General features: G+C 43.6%; 1 long non-coding RNA gene across 1 annotated transcript; it reads left to right on the top strand.

The window, feature by feature from the left end:
- Nucleotides 1–569: 569 nt before the first annotated feature.
- On the top strand, nt 570–18,842 carry LOC104912453. The gene is made up of 5 exons (XR_794685.3): nt 570–677; nt 4,672–4,851; nt 13,521–13,624; nt 13,732–13,926; nt 15,354–18,842. It is a non-coding gene; the product is annotated as an uncharacterized LOC104912453 (long non-coding RNA).
- Nucleotides 18,843–18,850: the final 8 nt, after the last annotated feature.

Here is an 18,850-nt window from a genome sequence, read left to right as displayed (position 1 = left end):
GCTATATCCTCTTTGCAGTTTCAATTAAAAGGCCTGATCGTCAAATGAACTCACTCTTCGGGCTTTGCAGCAGGCCCTGAATTGTCATTCACTTGCTAATTATACAGTCTGTGGTGCTGGTGATTAGGGAGAAGAAAATAAAGGCTGAGTTTGACTGCAGATCTGAAAGTGAGCTTTCAAAGGTGACTATTAGTGAAACCCTCTTTTGACTTGCAAAGCTGATACAGAGAAAGATTAAATCTGGATTCAGGAGTCTTGTTTTGATTGAGAGACATTTCCAGCTGCAGCTACACTTTGCATGGTTACATTTTAGCCCAATCAATATGCATAGCGGGTGGGCCATGAAGAATCCGCAGTATCAACTGCTCACAGGGTTAGAAGTTTGCTTTCCAATCAGACATGAACGTTAGGCTTCAGTAAATCTACTGTACTGAATCTGTGAAGCAACACTTTTCAAATATAAGGCACTATTGAAGTAAGTAAGTATAAAGAAATTGCGTTATGCTGTATAATAGGTAATAACAAATTTTGGCAATGCTTTAGAATAAATGTTCTTCTGATATTGTTCTGTTACAGATATTTCTACTGAAAGAAAATTCTGTAACTTCAAAAATGGCAGTCTTCCAGAAATGGAAATACATTGATCAACAGGAAACCTAAGGTCTAAAACTGCAAAGGTAAGATTTAATATCAATTTAGAACTTGAAAAAGAAGTTAAAATATATGGTAGAGTATTTTAACAATCAAGACTAGATGATAGCAAGGAAAGAAACTGTGGATGGCTAAAAGGGGATGAATTTAACGATAGCACAGATGATTTCCAAAAATTTGATGATTTTGTGTGCTTCGGTAGCCAATTCGGGCAATGACTCTGGACTTGAATGGGAAAAAATTGGCTTTATGGAAATGATGCAAAAATCAAGGAGTTGTTTCTTGGGATTTGTGTCACAGTAGTTTGAAGGAATTGACATTTGAAACTGCATTCGTACTTGAAGAATATTTTGGAATATGTTCAAGTAGGAGTGGTATGAGAAATTTCAGACACGATTCCTATATTTAAGACAGGAAAAACTGTAATCTAGTTAGGTGTAGGTATATTAACGTGACATCAGTAATACGGCAGGCTTTGGGAAAGAAGAGTAATAGAGAACACAGAATATGGAAGAAGTGGGATAACACACAGTATCGGTTTACCAAAAGCAGATTTACTGGATTATCTTGATAATCTTTCTTTAGATTATCCTGATCTTTTTAGACAAATAACATAGCAATGGATGTGATGTATATCCACTGTGAGAGAAGCATCTGACACAGAGGTACATGGAGAGTCATTTGACTGGAAAAAATAAAGATTATACCCAGAATTGTAAAATGGGTAGGAACTGCCTAAAGGAGATAACAGATGATGTTGAAAGAAGGAATACCAGGTTAGAGGGAGATAAAAATGGAGTTTCTGAAGTCACATTCTGGGGACCTATATCGCTTAATATTTTCATTAATCAGCTAGGCACAAAAAGAATAAGAACCTGCTAGAGAAATGTGCTGATGGCTTAAGCTGGGAGGGAATTGTCAATAGCAAGGCACTTCAGACCATACAAATAAAATATCCTCAAGGACTGGGGAAATTTAAATGGGATTACATTCAACAGATCAAGTAGCAAGGTCATGTAGCTGGGGACTAATGACAATTTCTAATATAAGGTAAGGCTTGTTAGTTGGACTGATACAGGAGAATTGTGCATATATTTTGGCACTATTTCAGAAGAAGCATTTCCAGTCAAAATTGGAGTGCAGAAGGCTTTGGTAAGACTTCCCCAGGAATATGGAGAACAACTTTGGCCACTAGTGTTTGAAAGAAATTCAGCCTAGAGCGGGAGCAGAGAAAAGGTGAATAATTTGATGGGGGAATAGACATTGCACTGCAGCATACTGAAGGCTTTAAAGAAACAGCCATAAACAGACAGGAGTGAAGAGGAATATTTTAAGCTTTGACAATATTGATAAATAAACAACTAATAGTAAACCACTCATCAGTAATTTTACCTTGTGTTTTAGCAAATAGTTTCTAATGTAAGAAATGGGTTTCTGGAAAGGCATTTAACAGGAGCTGTGGGGAAAGCCACTCTTAATTGTGGAAATGGGTACATCTGAGTGATTCAGCAACGCATCTTCATGCTGTAACAGCAGACTGGGCTCTGTAGGTCAGTGGTCTCTGTTCAGTCATCTTGTTCTCATTCATTCTGTTTCTATGGTCCTACAAAACAATTTCAGCTTTTAACTCTGAAGTCCCCTTAGATGAAACCCAAGTACTGCTGATCCAGAGCAGGGTGGTGACACTTGTAAAGGCTCAGCAAATTTGGAGACTGGGGGAGTGTTTTACCTGTACCCATCTCCTTGGTACTGAGAAGAGAGAAGCAATCAACTGTAGTCCATAAAGAGCTGAAATGGGCCTGTTCATAAATCAGTGGTGTGTTTCCCCAAATATTCTGTTGACTAGTACAGCTTTAATCCAGAATACTTAGCTGAAAATATTGGCTTTTCATTGACAAACTGAACAATTTCCCTTCCCCTAGCCATTACTTTTCTTTTGTGTGTTTCTGCTCATATCTCTTCCATTTCCCTTATTCAATTTGTCTAGCAAGAATGAAATAAAAACATGCTGACATTTTCAAAGAAATCAGATACTTCCCATGAAAGTTTTGATGGAAAATTTTCAGAGAGCCCTGAGGCTCAGGAGCTAGTTACATTGGGGTATGGCCAGCTAAATCTGCTGCCTGAATCAGTGGGAGTAATGCCTCAGCCTCTCTTGGATCTTTCAGGTGATTTACTTCTGAGAAGGAAACTTTTGCAGGGAGCCTTGTGCTCTGGGTGGCAGCAACTTTGCTCTCACAGCAGTTCTGGCTGACCTTGCTGCGAGTGGTGCAGAAGGCTGAGCCGTGCCTGCCTCCACCCTCCTCTCCTCCCCCCCTGCACTGCAGAGGCACACGAGAACTGACCACAGTATAGCATTAAATGTTTTATTTTTAAATTTTGCCAGACAACACGTGTATCTGAGGAAAAAAAAAAAAAAAGCCAGAAAATGGGGTATAAGTGCTTGTCAATGTCAGACTTGATCATTGTCAAATAGGGGCTGGATTCTGCAGCTATGCTGCATGCAGGGCTCCTGTTTCCTTCAGTGGTGCTCCCAAACCACAGCAATGTATGCCTAGAGAGATGGATAAAGGCAGACAGACATAGATACAGACTGACAGAATCAACCCCCAGATGGAGGTTGCTTGAATTTACCAGAAATTAAGATGCTGTACTGCTTAAGAAAGAGTTCCACGATCTCATTAAGTCTCTTTTATGTCTCCCTTTTTATTTTGTCCTCCACCTTCCTACAGAAAAATACTTTGTGTCATTTCAGATTGAATTAGAGGAAAATTGCCTATGGACTAAATAAAATGTTTGTATACTTTCCTACTAGCATAGTCCTACACTGAAGGCTTGTGTTTTTTAAGGGAGAAGAAAACACAGCACATCGTAGTAATGTCGTATATTCTAACTTACTGTAGCAAATCAAGACTTTTTAATATTTTCTTATTAAATAAAAATGCCATTTATCATTTTCAAATGAAGTGTTAATAGAATCAGCTCATACACAAACTCATGCATATAAATCTATAAATAAATATAATATATACATAAAAAAAAATCCTTACTGCAGAGAATGATCAAGCACCTCGTCAGCAATCCATATTATATTTGTTAATTTGATTCCTGCTAAAAGATCACTTAAGTGAGACCTGATTTCTTTCTTTAACGCTTCAGGCTCCTTTCATCTAAGCAGTGTTTATTAACCTATTTCTGGAAATCAGCATAAGCATAAGCTATATTTAATCTGTTCTTTGCATGTGCTTTGTTTCTGTTTCTGTGTTTTACTTTGTTTTTAATTCCAGTTTAAGTATTAGTTACCGAGTATTGGTCAGTATTAAAAATAACTGAGTTCAAATAGCAAGAACTGAAATAATAAGTTCTAAGATTTATTATGTGTGTTTATGTCCTTTAGGAGGATTCTGGTTGTAGTTTAATTCCAGAACTAATGATAATGACAGCAAGAATAGAATACCCACTGCAAGAGTATTACTGGGACCTGATGAGTGAGCGTTGGGGTACTTCCCACTTTTACTGGTGGCCCAGTTGTTTTGAATGGCAGACCTCTTGCCCGTATTGCCCTGGTTCCCCATCTGAAAAGTGGACGTAAAATATTGAGCTCTTCCACTGACTTGAAATCTGCACATTGTATTCTATGTCTAGAGTACTTTCTCATCAAAACTTAAAGCCCCAGTAACTGAGATATTCAGGATTTCACTCACACATTTCATCAGCAGGCCAAGGGGAAGGAAGGCTGCAATAGGGCAAACTGTTGTGTTCAGTGTGAGAGCACATCAGCTCAGGATCACCCATGTGAGCTGTGCACTGTATGTCCAGCTACATCATCAAATACCCTCATTCTCCAAGGGTTCCACCTTCACAATGTTAGAGCTGAACTTTTGCAGCTCCGAGGAGTTTCTCCTAACAGTTTATGTTGTGGGAGGTTTTGTCTTTCTCCTAGCTTTGTGTGCAAGGACAAAACTCTTCTGAAACTAAATTCTCTGCCAAACTTAACAACTCTCCATTTGCCCCACCTAGGGTTGTGGCTACAGATTTATAGAGGAATGAACCATATTGACTGGAGATCCACAGAATTCCTACCAAAAGGATGAAACTTTATGCGAAGCTACTTCAAGGAGAAGATTGTGAGAATGAGACAGTCCTTATAAAAATGAACGTAATCTGAGAGCAGAGGTGAAATGATACCAAAAAAATCAGGTAAGAAAAAGGTATTTCGCTGCTTTAGCCTGTTGGTTTATAGCAGTAGGTTGCCTACAGCCAGGAGACAACTTTGGGTCCATTGGAGAAAGTTCCTAGCCATTCCCCATCAGGCACGCGGGGCAAGCAATGAGATGACTTGTTGAATATTAGAGACTGAATTGATTTCAAATTCTTTGACAGAACCCAGAGCAAATACAATTTGCTGGAGCCACTAAGTTCAAACATGTTCCTGAATGTCTCTGTACCTCACAAGTGTCTTGGGTTTGTATGCATTGATAAATAGAGAGGTAATAAATCTTCATACTATTTATTGCTCTGCCAATATGTATCTTGGCAATATTCAAAGATATGTATGCATACTTATGAATTTTATTTTTCTTCAAAGGAGCCAGCTCCTTGTACTAACAATCACAGCTATGACTTGATAGACTCCTCTTTACCTGTCATGCCTACAGAAATCTCCAGAGAATTAGAATTCTCATTAAGTGCTCTGGAAAGCAGAATTTAATCAAATGTATGCCAAAGCTCGCTGTGAAAAAATGTGTGACTATAAATTGCATTTCTGTGGAAGTTGTTGCAGTCCTACAGTAACCGCTGAAGTCTTTTTTATTTATCGTACCAAGAATGCAGAATAGATAAAATTAAATCCTCCATAATCAATGGCTGCAATTTACATGTGCTACTTGTCAAAGTGACTTTCTCCAGTCCCCCAAAAATGCCATGTAATGTGACATCTCACACATTTTCAGGAACACCCTAAGATGAATCTGAAAGATAAATATTGCAGTTGTGAGTCTTTCTGTCACGATTCAAATAATTTTAAAATTGCTAAGATGTATTCCTCCAACAATGTTAAAATTGTTCTAATGCAGGATAAAATGGTAGTTTTAGTCTCTGTAATTTTTACAGCAGCTTGTAATTTCCTTGCACTCGTTACAATCCTCAGATGAGGAAAGATTATGGGAGAAAATGTTTTCACTGGGAAGTCTACTCTGTTGCTCATCTTCCCCATAAAGAATATACTGAGTATTTAGAATTGAGGAAGGCATTTACAAGTTGTTTGGTACTGTAAGTGTAAAGTTTGGCCATTTGATTTGGATTAGTGCCATTTCTGGACTTCGTTACAGGGATAATGATGAGCCCACCTCCTGGTTTCTCCCCAAAGCTTCCTTTTATGAACACTGATGCACTCATTTATATCTTCTGTCTGGGGTCACTCAGCACTGAGCTGGGAAATTTTAGAGAACTGTGAAATGTCAGAGTGCAATACTTGTGTCCTTCAGTTCTGCTTTGAATTGGTTTTAAGCCTCTAGATTAGAAGAACTATGATTACCACAGAAGGAACTTTAGGAGAAATGTTTGAACAGTAAAACACCTCAAAATGCAGGTACCTTAAATGTACTGAGATCTGACAGAGTGCTGTTGACATGTGTCACTACTGTTATATGCACTGCACTGAAACTTCGGGCTTATTTGGTGATGTGTACCACAGTGATCCTTTCAGGCTGTCGTTGGGCTAGGTGCTGCTGTGACTGCAGCTGTGCTGACATGACAAAGGGGAAGAACAGATACTTTCTGGGTAAGCTGATGGAGAAGGAGGAACAGGGCCATCCTCCGGGCTCTTGCTGAGGTTGAGAGAGGAGGAGGATGAGGTGGTGTTCAGAGAGACCTTTGTGAGGTTGTTGCATCAAAACATGTTGAATCTGTGTCTTGAAATATTGTCTACAGATATTAATGCTCTGCCAAGCTGTACACTTACAGCCACTGCATCAGCACTGTGCTTTTGCTGTGACGAGGATACATTTCAAAGGTGGAGTACCAGTATGGGCTTAGGTATGTCATTTTGGTACATGTGAAGGACTGTGCACAACTATACTTCTCCATGGTGAGTTCAGGGAAGAGCCTGAGCAGATCAGGCAGGAGGAATCCTATGGTGACCTGCTGGCACAGAGTGAACGTTTTAAATTAGACAAACCCTCTGCCGTGGGATTGGGCTGGCAGTTCTGTGCCTCTCTCTGTTTGCCTGGGAACAGCCTGGATTTTCAAGGCAGGGAAGAGAGAGGGTTTTTTTTTTTTTTTTCCTTTTCCTGTATCAGTGGTCAGTAGAGAATTCCCTGCACCCCTCTCCCATTTTATATATCCCCATACCTTTCTGGGGCAGCCACTGGCCTTTTCTCATTCTTTGGCTGCCAGGACCGGCTCTGAGGCACAAGGTCCTACATTACATGCCTAGAGAATAACAAATCTGGCCTGTGCCTTTATACTCTCTATCTTCATTGAGGTAGAGATCTAGAAACTAAGAGATAAGCCTCCTCCCCACCCCCTTAAGAATGCTGTATATCTTTTTTTCTTATAAAGAGCTGTTGAATACATCATCACCTCAATTACAATTAAATAGCAAAGAAATTCCACACTGGGAAAGGTTTTCTGAGGGTATATTCTCAGTTACTGCTGAAGATTAAAAATAACCTTCTCAAGCAATAAATTGGTTGAGACAGTAACAGGACCAAAATCATAGTGAAATCTAGTAATGAAATATTAATGCTACCATGTTAAGCTGGGAAAATCATAAAAATTCATTTTGCAGAGCTGCGTAGATCCTATTACTGGTGTCCTGAGCTAGCTGGATTTTAACGTGCAGGGCTTTCTACATGTGTCCTGTTCCTATATACAGTTCCTATTAGCAGAAGAGATGACCAAACTCTTAAGTCATGTAACTGCTTCAGGAAAGCAAAGAAACTCTGTTGGAGTACATGGCAGTAGCTCTCTAGAATTAGCAGGCATGTTGTGAGTGACACAAAGAGAGCTGTCAAGTACCTGATGCTTTGCTTTACCGCTCCGCTAAATGGCCATTGTAGAGCTGTGGCAGACATACGGGGGAATTTTATTTCTAGGGCAACATTATTTTGTGTGAAACTGAAATTAGATAAAAACTAGGCGTAAAGGTACGTTTGAATTTCAGTTGATATTCGTGTGCTGAAAGGACCTCCCTCGGTTACTCAGTCTAGCTGCAGGCTTTCTTTCAGGTCCTGGGACCTGCAGCCTTCAGAAGTCAGGCCAATTTAAATTGTGTAGATTTTGTTGCTTTACATAGCCTATTTGAATTCTGTAGGTTTAAAAACCTGCAAGGTAAATAGGTACACTCTGCATATGCCTGTCCTACTGTCTCAGGCCGTGGCTTTCATGTCACACAATTAAATAAGGTGGGCAGAGGAAGCCTTGCAAATCAAATACATAGGTGCTTTGCTACCTGTGTGCCAAGGATAAGGAAGCTAAACAAAAATATCCCAGCAGTTTCCAGGACTATGCCCGTGAGCATCACTTCGCAGCCCTGGTCCCTTGGCACACACGAACCTTGCTGGCCTGAATTGTGCCATTTGCTGAAGGCAAGAGCCTCACAGAGCCACCAAGGGGACTCTGCAGGGTGGCTTTGTTGGGTACTTGTGCCCCAGGGCAGTGCCTCGGTGTGCTGAGCCTCTCATCTGAGGGCTGAAAGGCAGCAGAGAGCATAATCTGTTTTAATGGATCCTTCTGCTGCTGTTGAATAGCTCCCTGGTTTGGATTACTTCTGCTGCAGGCACGATTAGTCAGCATTTGACAGGGCAGGGGGTCTCAGCGGGGAGTCCACAGCTAGCTAAGAATAGGAGCCAAACATTATTTTCTGGCTTATTTGGGAGAAAAAGCCTGAAGAGTGCAGAAAGTTTGTCCCTCGTTGTTTTCCTGGGTAGGGGAGCAGTCTCAGAGGTGATGAGACAAACACTTGAGGATGGCTGATAGCACTGGAGTGCAGAGTAAACAAGAAGATGGTACTGGATCCCAGAGCATGGAAAAACATCGGGAAGAAAAGCTTACTGAAATCACGTGAAGTCATAAAACGACTGACAGGATGCACAAACGGTTCTCACCCCTTTCCACCTGAAAGAACTGGGCATGTTGAGAAAATGCTCAGTGTTTGCCTTTGAATAATGAGATAAAATATAATGGTCAGTAAAGTTAAGCTTTTAAGAGTAAATCAGTTCTGTTTTCACTGGAAGGCAGCCTGGATTACCCTGAAACACTGAAGCCATCTGCAGTTCCCACATCGATTTTCTTCTCCACGGCACCGAACATACAAAGCCAGCAGGCGCCTTTGAGTGCTCTCTCAGCCGCATGGAGAAAACAGATAAAGCCCTCTGGGCCTCCTGCATGTTTGTGCACAGCTTCACCTGTGTGACACCTGGCTGTGCCCAGCACAGGAATCAGCACAGCGAGCTGGGAAGTCTGCTGAATTGGCATATTTGTGTGGAGGGGGAAATGCTGCCAGGGAACTGTGACCTGCCTCTTCTCTGCAATGCACCGACGTGCAGCATCCCAACAGGAGCAGCATTGTTTTGTGCCAAGTGCCTCGGAGACAGAGGAGACTGTGCCCGATTCGGTGGAAATAAAAAGCAACCTCCTATTTTTGTTATTTGCTGCTCTAGTGAAAACCGTGCTTACCCTGATCCATCAGAAAATACTGTTTTGCTTTCAGGCAACCATAGTTTTGGCCTTTTCAACTGAAAGTGCCCCAGAAGGGAGGCAGCTTTCTGCACTGTGCCTGATGTGCCGCTGCCCAGATGACGGTTGCACCAAGAGCAGCTCCCATGCCTCCAGCTGCTGGAAAACTCCATTCTCCATCAAGCCAAGTGGCTAAGCAGCGCATGGCAGTTCCTGTGTGCCTCCTTTCATTAGACACTCAGAAAAGTGAGAATAGCATCAAATAAGGTGAGGGGCCCCACTATTAATAACCAGCAAGCGAGTGTATAGTTACAAAAAAGATCCAAATAAAAACCTGTGAGCTCAAGGAGAGACCAAAACAGCCTTTGATGTTTCTGGGCTCTCAAGTTAGGTTATAAGCCCCCATCATAGAGCTCAGAGTCATGGCAGTGCTCTCTCCTTGCATTCAGCATAGCTGCAATTGGTGGAAGTATATGTAGCAGGGAGCAAGGCTGCATGGCCTGCATGCCCTGCACTGTATCTGCATTCCCTGCAAAACCAATACTTCTGCAAAGGGCACCAAACCCATCCCCAAGCCCCATGAAGCAGAAGACTGGGTGTCCTCATCACTCCTGGTAATGCTCAGCATGGGAATGGCACTACTGCTGCTCTGCTGCAGCCCTGTGTCCTGCAGAAAGCCACAAATGTCAGAGGAAGATGACGGAGTATGAATTCAAAGGTTAGTCTGTTTTTTCCCCTAAGCTGTAAAGGAGGGAATCACTATCTTCTGAGATGGATAGTACCATTAATCAGACACTGAAGGGAGTTCAGTCCCTTGTACAGTGCCAAATCATCCGGACTTTTATCTTCACAGCCCTGTGCAGACAAATCTGGGCATGCTGGTGATGGGGGGGGATGGGGACAGAGTTATTAGGGGGAAATTTTTGAAGCATAAACAGAATTTCAGCAAAAGGTTGCTGCTGCCATGACATGATTATAAATGAGATGATCAACCACAAAGAACATTGTTTTTCATGGCTTTAGCTGTTCCAGCGGTAGAAGTAAAAAATTTAAAGGAAAAGGAAAGGAGTTCTTTTAAAAATTCCAGACATTTTAATTAATGCCAATAGCATTAAAATATTACGGCTTGAGATGCTTATGAAAAGTCTCTTTTATTCATTAAATTTCCTAGACCCAATATAATTAGAATTCTTAACATTCATGATCTCTCAGCATTGGCTTCCAAAATTAATGGTCTGAGTAATTTTTTACAGCAGATGACCTGAGCTTAAAAATAAATGTATTGCAGTAGTAAACATCAGCTTTTTGTAAAGGCAGTGCACCATTTAACTACCATTTAACTCCTCTGAGGAGGAGAATGCCCTCCATTTTCTCTCATCCAGATTTCTCTGTTCAAAGGACATATTGAAAGACCGGAATTTCCCACATGTGTAGGAAATCCCTGAGCATCACACATTCTTTCTGCAGGTTGCTTATCTGTGTGCTGTGGAAACAGAGAGGGCTGTGATGATTGCAGTGGGCACGGGGAAGAGTCCTGGGTGAGGCAGCTGAATGGTGTCCTGCAGACGTGGCTGCTGCCAGCTCTTGCTCTGTCAGCCTGTGGCGGTCATTTAACCCTGATGTTTTGCATGGGGCTGCTAAATGCGTGCTGCTCGTTTTGGCATCTGCTTGCCAGAGCACAGAGCTCCTGCTGCTGGGATGTGAACTCAGAAGAGCCATGTGGTGCTGGGGATGGAAGCTGCTGCTTTCCACCGGGCGTGGCAGGATCACACAGATCGTCTGGCAGCTTCTGACAGCGAGCCTCGGGGTGCTGCAGCAGTGGAGAGGAGAGCCAGCGGTGCCGGTTGGTGCAAATCATCTGCCTACTTCCCTGTGTCTCATCCTTTCTCCAGGTCTATCTCTTTACTGTGATGGTCACAACCCCCACTACTATTTCCCAAGACTCAGTCCCCTTCTCACTCTTCAGCACCGGGCTTCCCGCCCCGTCCCACTGCCTGGCCTCACTATCTTCACCCAACCCAACAAACTGTCCCTATCACTCCTTGTGGCTGCAGTTTCTCTTGGAACCTGGCCTGAGTCTCCTCTATGCTAACCTGGCTGAATTAATTCCCCTTGTGGTCTGGATGCTGGAACACGAGTGATCTTCATGCCCACAGGTCAGTGATAGGGCCATGGGGAACCGCTCTGATGCTCAGGACAGGTCATACTACCTGGTAACCCACGGTGTGTGAGGCTGTGCTGAGGGTAGTGCTGTGTGAGCACCTCTGCTTGGGGCTGGAAGGGACTGCTGTGTTTGGGGTGAGCTGCTGGGCAAGGCAAGCGCTGCAGGACAGGATCTGCAATGCTTTTTGGATTTCCCATTGCAGAAAGTCTTTACTGAGGAAGTCGGGTTGGATTTTTTTCAAGTGCTCTCACTTGGCCACACTTACATGGATTTTCACAGCAGCAATGAAAGGAGCATCCTTAATACAAAGGTCACAAGTCGGCTACATTTCTGCTCCCCTATCCAAAGCATGAGGAGACGTGGTGCATCTTAAAGAAGAGGATGTCAGTTCTTTTTCTCTTTTACCATTACAAAACAGTGCATTGTTCCCTGGCCTTGCCCTTGGGAATAGCTACATTGTTTTGGCTGAAGCTTTCCAAAAAAATTCAGCCTGAGGCAGATGCCCAGAATGGAAAATGACAAGTTACTGGTCAAAATATGACAGTTATAAGCAGCTGAAAGTAGGGTCTTGTAATTGGGAATGTCAGACGGTCTTGACAGTAGGCAGTGCTACCAGCCCACCGACCTCAGGAAGGCAGCTCAGGATTCGTGCGTAGGTGGAGCACTGTGTGCGCCTCCTTGAAGCCCTGGTAGTTCTATATGTGTTGCAAAAAGGGGCGGCAGACGTTGCTTTCCTGGGTGTTAAAGCAAATGCTGCCGCCAGCTTTGTCCTCTATTCAGCCCCGAGCTGGGGACTGCTGCCAGCTCGGCACAACCCCGCTGCTGCCTCCCAGACAGGGAAAGGGGACAGAGCCAGAGCCGTGCGGCCAGGCATGCCCCAGCTGTCCACAGCTGCTACTTGCTGGAGGAGCTGGTGTCCCCATCTCCTGGTTGCTAAACTGAAGGCTTTGGGAGCAATCTCACAGGGAGCAGTGCAGGTCTCTGCCAGCAGCCCCATATGCTGTAGGCACTGGAAGTGCCCTGCGCTCCTCTTCATTTCTTGGCCTGCTACAAGTGCAGTGAGTGGGTTTGTATCTGTGAGCTCTCTGCTGGCTTCATTACAGGGCACTGTGACTTGAGCTAGGAAGGCTGTAACAGGCCCCAGCCGCTGCGTGAACCTCTGTGGGATGCAATTCCAGTCCCTGGCACGGGGACAACTCCCAGCGCCGCAGTCAGTCACTGTGCTTTCATTAAGTTTTATATTTAACTTTCCCCCAGCACCTGGGACCAGGAGGAGTATGCTAGTGTCTCAGAGCTGGAATACTACATTGAATTACCTTGTTGGTTTATCTGGTCATAATAGCAGGGAAGATCCCACTGCTATAGTTAAGAGTCTGTCAGCATTTCCATTATAAACCTCCTATTCTCAAGAGGTTTCTACTTAGCTGTAAAAATCTGTTTCCGTTGCACAAACTTAGTTTATTACATGGCATAGAACTATATTTTATCTTTTAATATTGAAAATACACACGCAGTTCATACTGAAGTATATAGCTGAGTATCCGAAGAGGTACTGATCTCTAGCACAGGGAACAACCTGTTCAGTGTTGCCTCTTCAGTTTAGCTGACAAAACATCACTCTGGCTATTTTCACAGATAAGCTACTGCAGTTTGACAATCTCTCCTATTACTGGCACATGAACTCATTATATATATAATATACATTAATGTGACCATTATACACATTATACATAATGTGAACAAGTGCAGCACAGTTGACGTAAAGGAAAGGGATGGGGTTTGGCACAAAGGCTGTGAGCCCTTCTTTTCCCTTTGCTCTAGATGCTGATTCAAGGACAATCCCCACATGCTCTGAAAAAGCAAAGCCAAGCCTCTGACCGGCTGCCTGGCAGGGAGGGTTTGGCAGATGTGTCATCATGGGCTTCTGTGCTGTGCTCTGTGGGGAAGAAGGCAGAGGGAACTGAGGCACAGCCCTGCAGGTCCCTATGAAGCACAGTTCTGAGTTTTTTCTTTTCTCCAAACACAGGCTGGCACAGAAGGAGGGCACTTCTCTCAGAGCCTCCATCCTCCTGAGAGGGTATGGCGATTGCAAGACACAGAGCAGGGTGTGCTGTGCAGTGAGCCTCTGTGGTGAGTGTCACAGTAACATTTTCCCTAGAAATTTCTTTCTTTTTTTTTTTCTTCTGGTAAAAAATTGCTCCTTATGTTTTTCCTTGGCCTTTCTGTCTTTTGAAAAGTCACGGCAAAGCAGATTATGCCCTGGAGACCTAGAAGTGCTCCCATATTCCTGTTGTGGCTGTACTGCTGTCCAAGTGACTCTGACAAGGCACCTTTCTGTTGGCTGCACTGCCTGGCTGCCTTGGCTTCCCTCCCAGCCCACCTTTATTCCTGCTCATTTGGTGACACTGCTGAATTTGATGGTGTTTGCTCAGGTAGGAATTTACCTTCAGCTTCCACTGCCTTCACTCAAGGTGGCTTCCAAGTAGAGTCAGGGTTTTCTTGCTCCCAGCTTTCCTTTCTCTTCTTCCAACATATGTCTTCTTCTAACAGTTCTGTTTCAATTCCCTCCCTTTACACACTTCTAGCCCTTTGACAAGGCTCATTTTTCAGGACAGAGGTTATATTTCTCATCAAAATGCTGGCAAAGATAAGGGTCACATAGGCCCATGGACCAGCTGATGGAAATTCATCTAAATCCCACACTGACGGTTCCCCACCAATAGCCAAGGCTATGCAGGCATGGCTGCGAGCCCATGATTCAGCAACTTTCACTGATTAATCAAGTCACTTCATTTTTTATGCATGCAAGTTTGCCCAAGGCAGCTGTGTTCAGTTGCTTTCTCGTCAGAATGTTAGCAGTGCTGCGGATGTCACAGGGTTTGTGATATTGATATAAATACATATAGATATGCGTAGGTTTCTGATTAGGTTGAGATTTTGAATACTCTTTAGTGGCGTTCGTTCAGTTGATAGAATCCCTTCTGCACATTCACATGCACGTTGTACCTCTGATGCTGCTTTCCTTAATTACCAACACACTTTATGTGAGCAAAACATGTAACAGGCCCCTTAGCATAAATTATACTTGTGTGTGTGCTGAGAGCCCTTCCCAGGTGTGAGGGGGTAAACACATTAGAAAGCACGCACACCTTGGAACGAGTTTAGGTAGTCTTCTCATTTCTTGAAAAATTCTGCTATGTCCCTTAAGAACACCACTGTGGAGCACATGGTGGCTGGGGCAGAGGGAAGCTGTGCCCTGTGTTTCCTGCATGACCTCATGGGTTACTGGGGATGTGGTGTAGATTTCTAGATGCTGATGGGTTTGGTAGCATCGTATATGTGTGCCTTGAGGCAGCTCTTGTACTGAGCAGTGAGGCATGTTCTGCTGGTAGCCTTGGCCCACAGAAGTCATTGCCTTTCTTGCCTCTGAATAGTGATTCAGCTCGGTGCCATATCCCAAACTCTGCCCCTTGCCTCAGTAAAGGACAGGCAGGAGCTCAGGACATGGGACTTGACATTGTGTGGCTCTGCCAAGTGTAAAATCAAGAGCACACCTTAAATTAGTGTGTTAAAAAAAGAGGAGGGAATATTAGAATAGGAACATCAGGCTTCAGTGGAGTCAAAGAGATACAACAGATATTTGTGTTTGTTGGCATTTTTTTTTATGGCAGCAGTATTTGTTGATGTTTATTTTTTTCTCTTCAGTAGAACTGTGTTTGTTAATAATTCTAATAATAAAACATCCACAACCAATGTGAGATTTGCCAAATTTTCAAAATTGTGGCTAAGTTGAAGAGAAAAAAAAAGGATTTCTATCTTTTTTCTTTTTTTTTTTTCCTAACTCTCCCTAAACCCACAGCACCAGGTGTGAACTGGCAGCACCTCCACAGTGACTGCGGCCACCAGGAGTTCAAACACACCCATTGGCTTCGCACTGTCAGTTGCAGCAATTATTGCAAATGAACAGACATCACAAACAAAACAGAAGCCCAACCTTGCTAGAACCTACTCGCAGATGGACAAATTTGTTATTGTTTTCACGATCTTTTGCAGTGTGTTTGCAAGTTTCTACAGCCTTGTTTAAATTCTAGCAAGGACCTTTTTGCACCAACTTTGCAGGATTTCATTTGTGAGTTGTACATTTAATTCTCCACAGCAGATGGTGATGTGTGGGTGTACCACTGTATATTTGCAACAGATTCCTTATCCTACAAAATTAATTAAGTGTCTCATGTGCTGATTTAAAATCAGAATTGCATTGTTTGTAAAAAGCTAATTCTTGCATATCATTTTGCTGGGACCTGTGCAACTCAAGCACAGTGTAAGGAAGAGAAGGCTCAGTGCTCCTCTATAGCACATAGCAGCGCTGCCAGTCCTGTGTGCAGTCTAAGAGCTCGAGATCTCTGTGTTCGTTACTGAAATAAATGTCCTTATTTGATAGTCTTGTGGGGTCTGAAAGGAAGCTGTGCAGCTGCTGCTGGGAGGAATCCTGGCTCTTCGTGGCCATTGGTGCAACGCTGATGGCTTCTGGGGTGGAATCCTGCACTCGGCACCTGGTGTGCATTAGGTCTGAGGGACAGAAGGAAGTGGCCTTGTGCTGTACGTACCTGGGAGCAAGCAGCAGGAGCTAGGACAAGGCTGGTGATCCCACTGCTGTGATGTAAGGAGGGCACTTTGCTGGGGAGCAGCTCAGGTAGCGGACTTGGGATTTTGATCTTTTGCTATTTCAATGGGAAATAATTTGTAGCCTCTTAAATTTCACTCAAATTTTAAATGTTAATACAAAATAGTTTAAGCTCTTTAAAATGTGCTGTTTACAAATGTGATACATGTAGATGGCAAAATGTCAAGCTTTGTGTGAAAAGCAGCTGCTTACGTGTGTGTTTACATCCTCTTCCCAGTTATTTCTGCTGAAAGGGCATTTCAGAGAATTGCTAATATGATGATAGATGAACCTGTCTGACATCAGATGTGGTTGGCTTAAGTTAATTGGACCTTGTGTCTGTCCCTCTGTTTGCCTTCCTTCCTACAGCTTTTCCCGGTGCATTTTCGGGCTTTCTGAAATGCAGGATATGAGAACAGGAGCTCCAGAAGCTCGGTGACACCTCAGTGGGTCAGCCTCTGTGCTCCCTGCACGCAGTTTCTGCTGATGGCCTCAGCTGTGCCTGTCACACCAATAGTCGTGGTTCTCGTGCGGTGGCAGTGACCCCTCACCACCCCTGGGATCACAGCGAGTGCTCAGCATTGGGCTGCAGGAGCTGCGCGCCCTGTGAGGTGTGTGTGGGTTTTGCTTTTGGTTCCTCCCAGCAGCTCCTGTTTTGCCCACTTCAGAACCTACTGAAGCTCGGCTGCATTGTCTCCATCACTTCTGGGTTTCAGAAGTCAGTTATTTTTAGACTAGAAATACTGGATTAGCCTGAGACGGCAAAGCTTTTGTAATGTTCTGGATTTGTTCTTTCATTCTGCTCCCAGTGAACAATGAATTACTGCTGTGCAGTGAGCCTGGGCTTTGAGCTCCTCAGGGCAGGGAACGAATCTGCCCAGTCCTCGCTCGCTGACCCGGCTGTACCTCACCTCACTGCAGCCACTGAAGGGGACGTGCAAGGTGACAGCCCTGCCTGCTCCAGGTGATGGCAAAAAGGGACAGTCCCCGAGGCCTTTCTCTCTTGCCCCCACAGCTGAGCCAAGTGCTCAGTAACACCTGGGTGAGGCAGGGTCCATCCAGCCCCCATGCAGTGCCAATGGAAGCAATTAATGGTAACAGGAATGAGTCTGTATGTGACAGACCTGCTGCCGTAGTACTGGAAGCCAGGCTTCCAGAGCAGAAGCTGTGGGCCTTCCCCCTACCAGCCCCTGCCCACCCTCACCCCATCCCATTCAGCCCAAGCACAGCACTGAGGGAAGCACGCTCCAACCCCCCAGGTGATTTTCCATTTAGGCAGCAGGCTCGCTAATTGCACAGTGATTACCCTTTCATGAAAGGAATATAGAAGTTGATTACTTTGAGTGAGTGGTAGGGAGCAGTGGTTCGGAGCAGAGCCTGTGTTTCAGTAGGAATTCCTGGTTCTGCTCAGGCAGGATGGGTGCAGGCAAAGGCAGCACTTGTAGCCCCTTTTATCCAGCACACAGGTGTGCTGCTCTCCTAAAGCAGGTCAGGACTTTACATATCACAGCCATGACACCAACATGGCTTTTTGTTTTTCTTAAACAGGCATAAAAGCCTTTGTACAGCTGATGTAAGAGTGTTTATGAGTGCGTAACAGGGACATGGGCACCTCATATCAAGAAGATGCTGAAGAACAGCAGCTGAGCCTGAAGTGGATGTAAGGAAATTAGGCCCTTTCATAGTCAACATCACAACCTCCAGAGCACAAACAGGCTCCTGCCTTAACCAGCCCATCCCATGCTGCCTGCTCACTGCTGGTCTGGCCATGTGAGGTACACAGCAGAAAGGAGGAAAAAAAAAGAAAAAAAAAATCAGGTGAAGGGAACAGATGGTGTGGTGTACCTGGTGGCATTCTATTACAAGCACTACTGCCTGGGTAGTTTTTTTTTTTTTAAAACAAAGTAAGTTCAGATAAAAAGAACTGGACTGGTGCATGTTAAAGCCCTAACGTGTGCATCTGTGTAGATCAATGGAAGGCATGCTTCAGGGCCAAGTCTTTAAACAGAGCCACTGCTTCCTGTGTTTCACACCATAGAAGGGGCAGATTGATTTAAGGATGAATAAAGCCAGCCATAAATTTAAGAACCAACTCATGCTGGGGCCTGAAATTAATTATTATAATCAACAGGGTAACTTAATCTCACAAAAACACGAGTTTATTAATAGGTGAAGGAGCTGAAAAATTGCACAGTCCATCCAGCCCACTGATACTTTTCCTAATCTGTTACGAGATTCAATGCTGCAGTTTTACAAGGTACACATTCTCAATTAGTGAATGTTACATAACATAAACATGAACTGAATATTTGCATTAATGGGATTCAAACAAGTCAACTGAAATATCAATTGTTATAACATGGTGAAAAGAATTAAATTGGGAATGTGGTCACACACTGTTGTACAGCAGGTATGTACACTGTTTCATCTCGCGTGACATTCACAGCATGGTCATAGAAAAGTCAAACTAAATGACTTAGAAAATATTAATGCTGAAATTCTCATTACTTTTGTTTAAAGTTGATACTGAGTTAATATTTTCATTGTGTAAAAACATCGTATATGGTAGAAACCCTTCAGCATCTCCCACATTCAAATAAAGGTATTGAATCACAGTTACAATTTGGTCTTTGGTGTCAAACATCTTAAATGGCAGATTCCTTCTTGCCTTCAGAAGGAGAAAAAACAAATAA

The sequence above is a fragment of the Meleagris gallopavo genome, chromosome 10 (genome assembly GCF_000146605.3).
Source record: "Meleagris gallopavo isolate NT-WF06-2002-E0010 breed Aviagen turkey brand Nicholas breeding stock chromosome 10, Turkey_5.1, whole genome shotgun sequence".
NCBI classification, from domain to species: Eukaryota; Metazoa; Chordata; class Aves; order Galliformes; family Phasianidae; genus Meleagris; species Meleagris gallopavo.
The sequence above is the reverse complement of the archived record's forward strand: the minus strand, read 5'-3'. Positions and strand labels throughout refer to the sequence as shown.